At 44.6% G+C, this 6,603-nt stretch overlaps 1 long non-coding RNA gene and 1 pseudogene across 1 annotated transcript; one reads left to right on the top strand and one right to left on the bottom strand.

Moving 5' to 3' along the window:
• Nucleotides 1-4,009, bottom strand: part of LOC123094105 (putative disease resistance protein RGA4) — an 8,067-nt pseudogene extending 4,058 nt beyond the window's left edge.
• Nucleotides 4,010-4,328: 319 nt separating this feature from the next.
• On the top strand, nt 4,329-6,356 carry LOC123094146 (uncharacterized). Its single transcript, XR_006445762.1, has 3 exons — nt 4,329-4,739; nt 4,885-5,151; nt 5,942-6,356. It is a non-coding gene; the product is annotated as an uncharacterized lncRNA (long non-coding RNA).
• Nucleotides 6,357-6,603: the final 247 nt, after the last annotated feature.

Below are 6,603 nucleotides of genomic sequence, written 5' to 3'. Positions count from 1 at the left end.
CCCCGGCCACTTCCGGCCTCGCGCCGCCGCCGCCCGTTCGCTCCGGCTAGATTCGGGCGGGTGGATGAGATCCACCCGTCCCGGGATCCAAACGCCCCGCCGCCCGGTCCGCTCCGTCCCGGGATCTCCTCGTCCCGTTGACTTTTCCCGGAGGGTATGAAATTCCACTAAGTCCCAGATTTCTGTCATTTTCATGCCATATTCATGCCATCGTATCTCTGCATCCGTAGCTTCGTTTTGTGCGTATAATATGTCAAATTGTTCGCCTCGAAGAGTACATAATTTCATTTCATTGCGTCTTATTCATTTGAGGTCATCTAGATGCCTGATTTATCGTTGCAAAAGTGTTATATGATGTTAACCTACTGAAACTGTTATAACTTGATGATTTGTCATTTTTGTTACATTTGATGTGTGCATCTTATGAGAATGAGCTCTACATGTGTTTTGAACTATGACATGCCATCTTTACAGGGGTGCTTGCCATGTATTTTTGTGATCTATGTGGTGACTAGCACAAGCATGCAAAGTAGCCTCCGTGATGTTGCTGATTTCTGTGACTTAGTGATTTCTGCTAAGTCTGAGTCTGTTATATTTTGTTGTCATGTAAACTTGCTGCTACCATGAGTTCTATGCATAATTTGGAGATGTTCACTAAGGATGTTTTGTTTTAAATGTCATGCTCTATCCATCCATGCCCCTGGTTGCATTTATGTCCTGCCGTAACTTGTTGTTATCTTGCTCCAAACTTCCTAAATAATGTTGCTGTCAGCCTGTTAATATTATGTTCAGTTTTGCCATGTGTTTTGCTAGTGATCCATGCATCCTATGACTATGATATTGCCATGCTTAGCTTCATGTTTATGTCATCTTGTTGTTGGTTACCTTCTCATGCCATTTATTGCTCTGTGGTGAGTGATTCAAGCTCACCAACATGCCTACTTGTTATCTGTTTATGCCATGCTCCAGTTTTTCACCAAGTCTGAATCTGTTTATGTTTTTGCTATATTCACATGCTTGCAATTGTATTTTATGATCCCTTTTGGCTCATGGTCAGTAAGGGACTTTTGTTATATGCTATTAGTAGATTCATGCCATGGCTTTGTTTGCATTGATAAGTTCCTGTAACATGTTGTTTAATAGCTCTAAACATTGCAAACTCATGTTATTTTCTGACAAGTCTGAAACTGTTATTATTTGCAATCTTGCCATGTAATTTTGAGCATGTTCTAGTGATTTCTGGAGATAGCTCAGTGTTCATGTTTTGTCATGCTTTACCTGTACATCATGCCCAGGCCTTCTGTTATTACGTTGGGATGCTGTAGCATGTTGTTTTGATGCTTGCAATATGCCTTGTTGCTGTTTTAGGCAGATTGTTGTCATGACTTGTTTTGTGTGTATGTGTTGCACCGTTGCTCCGTTTTGAGTGTGCTCTATATGAAACTTGCTTGATTTTGCATGTAGTTTCATATTATCATGTTGCATCCATGTTTTGAGGTGTTTGCTTGATGTTGGTATGCATTTTGCATCAATGTCATGTTTAACTTGTTTTGCTCATATCTTCTAGGCCGTAGCTCCGAATTAAATGAACTTTATATGTAACTTGACTAGAATTTCGTGTAGATCATCTTGGTGCATTTTAAATTGCTGTTTAACAACTTGAACATAAAGTTAATCAGATCTAGACCAATTTCGAAATTTGCATATGAGGACTTACCGGAATTGTTATACGTTGTTCCCGGCCTCATTTAAACTTGCCTTGATGTGTTGCTCTTGTTTGCATCATCTCTTGCCATGAGTAGCTTCATGTAGCTTTGTCATGCATCATGCTTGTTGTGCATCTTGTCTTGTTCATGTGTGGTGTGTTTACCTTGTTGTGTGCTTCTTCTTGTTAGTTCCTGTTTCGTTGCGATCGTGAGGATTCGTTCGTCTACGCTTGGTTCGTCTTCATGGCTTCATCTTCTTCATGGACTCGTTCTTCTTCCTAGCGGGATTTCAGGCAAGATGACCGCTACCCTGGATCTCACTACTATCATTGCTATGTTAGTTGCTTCGTTCTATCGCTATGCTGCGCTACCTATTACCTGTTTATCAAGCCATCCCAAATTGCCATGTCAACCTCTAACCTTTGACACCATTCCTAGCAAACTGTTGTTTGGCTAGGTTACCGCTTTGCTCAGCCCCTCTTATAGCGTTGTTAGTTGCAGGTGAAGATGAAGTTTGTTCCTTGTTGGAACATGGAGATGTTGTTCCTTGCTGGAACATGTTTACTTGTTGGGATATCACAATATATTTTATATTATTAATGCATCTATATACTTGGTAAAGGGTGGAAGGCTCGGCCTTATGCCTTGTGTTTTGTTCCACTCTTGCCGCCCTAGTTTCCGTCATATCGGTATTATGTTCCCGGATTTTGCGTCCCTAACGCGGTCGGGTGATTTATGGGACCCCCTTGACAGTTCGCTTTGAATAAGACTCCTCCAGCAAGGCCCAACCTTGGTTTTACCATTTGCCTCACCACCACCTACTTTCCCTTGGGAGTAATTAACCTAAGGGTCATCTTTATTTAGCCCCCCCGGGCCAATGCTTGTCTAAGTGTTGGTCCAAACTAAAGCACCGTGCGGGACCATTTCCTTGGCAACTTGGATTCGTCGGTTCCTGTACGCTTCGCTTATCCGGTGTTGCCCTGAGAACAAGATATGTGCAGCTCCTATCGGGATGTCGGCGCATCGGGCGGTCTTGCTGGTCTTGTTTTACCATTGTCGAAATGTCTTATAAACCGGGATTCCGAGATTGATCGGGTCTTCCCGGGAGAAGGAATATCCTTCGTTGATCGCGAGAGCTTATCATGGGCTAAGTTGGGACACCCCTGCAGGGTATAAACTTTCGAGAGTCGTGCCCGCGGTTATGTGGCAGATGGGAATTTGTTAATATCCGGTTGTAGTTAACTTGAAGTAAACTCTTCTAAAATACACCAACCGTGTGCGTAACCGTGAGTGTCTCTATTCGGGGTTGATCGAGAGGAGAACACGGTTTCTGGGTTATGTCTGACGTAAGTAGGAGTTCAGGATCACTTCTTGATCATTACTAGTTGACGACCGTTCCTTTGTTTCTCTTCTCGCTCTCATTTGCGTATGTTAGCCACCATATATGCTTAGCCGCTGCTGCAACCTCACCACTTTACCCCTTCCTTTCCCTTTAAGCTTTGCTAGTCTTGATACACATGGTAATGGGATTGCTGAGTCCTCGTGGCTCACAGATTACTACACCACCAGTTGCAGGTACAGGTTTGCGATGATCATGACGTGAGAGCGATGTTTGCTTGTTTTGGAGTTCTTCTTTTGCTTCTTCGATCAGGGGATAGGTTCCAGGTCGGCAGCCTGGGCTAGCAGGGTGGATGTCGTTTGAGCTTCTGTTTATGTTTCATCCGTAGTCGGATTTTGTTCTTGTATATGATGTTGATGTTTTCTTGTGGCAATTGTGCCTTATGTATGTATCCACATCTATTATGTAATGTTGATGTAATGATATCCACCTTGCAAAAACGTTTCAATATGCGGGTCTATCCTTGGTGGGACCGTCGAGTTCCTTTTGGATAGGGTCGCATATTGGGCGTGACATTGATGGAGTCGAGCGTCTGGTTGAGCTTCTTGATGCAGCCGCCGATTTCATGGGTGAAGCGGGGATTCCTCAAGCAGAAGAGCAAGGGATTGCAGCATCCAATGTCTGGGGTAGACGATCCCCTCTCCATGATTTTGAGCTGGCAGAGGTCAAGGATGTCGGTGGCTTCGTACATGGCGCGCTTGAGCTCGGTCACCCATTGCTGCACGCTATCATCTGTGATGCGCCTCCTCTCGGCATCAGCAAGGAGGTTCTTGAGGCCCCCGAGCTTGACGCCCATCTTGTCAATGTCGCCGGAGACGCCGAGCATCATCCCCAGCTCCTCCTCCGCCGTCTGCTTGAGCAGGTCGCCGAGGTAGGACGCGAAGGCGTCCAGCATCATCGCCATGATTAATTTCTCCTCCTTGCTCTCAGGGGACGTTTGGTTGGTTGGGTCACAGCCAGGTGGTGTGGATTGAAAGGCGTAAAGCTGCAATGTAGTAGTGCTCCCTGTTTGTAGCGGCCGGGTCGATTGATGCCAGGGGTAGCTAGCAAGCTAGGTTGATACTTAGCTTGATCAAGGCAAAAGATGATGCCTTCCTTTGCTTGGATAAATCGCTGGCAAGGCACCACCGGCGTTTGTAATTTTGCTTGGTCCATCTTGCGCCATGAGTGCCCGTCGCAGTCTTTGCTGAAGCCGCCGGCGTCAGCGAGGAAACTGTCTTGGGCTAGGCTATGCCTCTTCCTCTCATCTGTTGCTCAGTTTTTGCCGTGTGCTGGTACTCACTTGTCTTGGTGTGAACTAAAGAAGAGCACAAGCAGTTTGTGAACCTAACCTTCCAGAATCTTACATTTTTAAGAAGTTGCTCCCCACTACAAGTCATTCTCTCTACATGCAGATAGTCCACCTCAGCATGCATGACATGTCATCATTCAGTTACAAATAGCTATCTGCTCTTGTCATTTTTTTCCTCTCCTGAAACATCTGTTCCAGACTTCCCGTCTTCTCCACGGCAGCACCTCTAATCTTCTCCATGCTAATTACTCTCCCACCCATTAATTTCCCTCTTCCTATTTATCGTTTCCACCAAATCTTACTCCTCATCCTCTCATATATTGTTTCCATAATCTTCTCCATGGTAATTACACATCCACCTATTGATTTCCTTCTTCCTTTTCACCTTCTCCACCAAATATTATTCATCAACCTCCTGTTAATATTTTCCAGTAAGGAAGGAAACAGATCGATCCAAGAGTAACCGACGAGGGTGCTATATATTGCAGGTCCCCGGTCGGTCTGGCCTCACCAAGAAAAGGTGCGAGAGGAGTAGGTCGGGAGGATTCCAGGCGAGCAATTGTTCTTGATGCACGGTTCCTGGAGGCAGCGACGGGCCAGCACCCTTCACCCCCTCCCGTATTAACAGGTTGCGGCGGCTCAGCGGGCCGGCGGCTACTTCAGCGCAAGCTGGAGGCAACAACGGGTGAGGCGGCAAGGCGGCGACCAGGGATCAGACGGCAAGCCGGAGGCTACAGGGCGACGATTCACAACAGGTACATGCAAGCCATCTATGTCCTGTCCGTTTCCTGATTCAGTAGCACTAGCAAGTACAACACCATGTCAATCTTCAGTTCTTCACCAGTTCTGCTGCGAAAATATATAATAGCACAGCTGCACCCAGGCCCTGCTATCCTAGCCATCCATTCTGCGCTTCGCGATTTGTGCAAACACATTTCTCTTTTTTGTTTCTCTCGCATAAAACATGTTTTGAAGTTCAAACCTTTGCAGCGTAGCAAAGTTTTCTATCTAGAATCTAGGATAAATCTTTCAGATTTTTTGGTCAAAAATAAATATACAAAAAATGATTTTTAAATCTAAAAAAACATTTTTTGTATATTTATTTTTGACCAAAAAATCTGAAAGATTTATCCTAGATTCTAGATAGAAAGCTTTGCCACGCTGCAAAGGTTTGAACTTCAAAACATGTTTTATGCGAGAGAAACAAAAAAGAGAAAATTTCAGATAGAAAGTTAGTTGTGTTGCACAGATCTTAAAGCAATATTGGACAGCTAGGATAGCAGGGCCCGGGTGCAGCTGTTCTAAAAATCCACGTCCAGTTCTGCTGTAGCGCTTCTCACTTTTCAGTCAACTTTGTTCCCGTAAATCTTTTTCCTATTGACGATCTCCTTTTTTTCTGATGAAAATGCTTTCCCGCTAAGCGGCTGTTGTGTTTGAGATGAGCTGCCAAGAAATGAAATCTCCCGTTATAAAATACGTTGTTGTCGGCACATCAGAGTTGTTGCTGTCATTGCAATATAAGCGGAGCTGCGCCATTCTTTCCAGGGAAGGAGGGATTGATGCACCAAAGAACAGATGAAGACACTGAAGAGCAGGACAAGGGATGCAACAGGAAGGAGTAGGTCGTCGTCAAGGGATCACGCCCAGTGCACGCGGCAATGATGGCCTCCATGGTTGGAGGGCAACCGATGGCCATACCATAAAAGCACGCTAATGCGTGCCCGGGTGTATACATGTATCCATCTATTGTGCGGCGGGATGAACTCTAGTGCTAGGCCCCTTTCGCTCCCTCGCTGCAGCATCAACACATCTTCATATGTTAGTCTGTTTTCATTCACATTATTCCTTCTGCATGCAATGTAAGTATGCAAATTGATTAAGGGCAAGAATCAAACAAAGGGTTGTGCGTGTGTTTAATTCTACCGACCACTCCTATTTTGTTTCACCAAATTAGCAAGTAATGTCCTCCTGTTTTGGTTCAATAAATTAGCAACTAATGTACTATGTATTATATTGTACTAATTTATTTTAGCACCATTTACCCAAGCTTGCTACATTGCCTATTAGATGCTTTAAGGATTGTCTCAACTACCTAAAAAAATGGAAGGAAGAATTGTTACTCCATTTTATTTGTAGAATATTTCCGAGTTAGCCACTGTGGCTCGCCATAGTGAATCTGGCTGGCATAATTGACTACGAGTAATCTA

This window comes from Triticum aestivum, chromosome 4B (assembly GCF_018294505.1).
Source record: "Triticum aestivum cultivar Chinese Spring chromosome 4B, IWGSC CS RefSeq v2.1, whole genome shotgun sequence".
Classification (NCBI taxonomy): Eukaryota; Viridiplantae; Streptophyta; class Magnoliopsida; order Poales; family Poaceae; genus Triticum; species Triticum aestivum.
The sequence above is the reverse complement of the archived record's forward strand: the minus strand, read 5'-3'. Positions and strand labels throughout refer to the sequence as shown.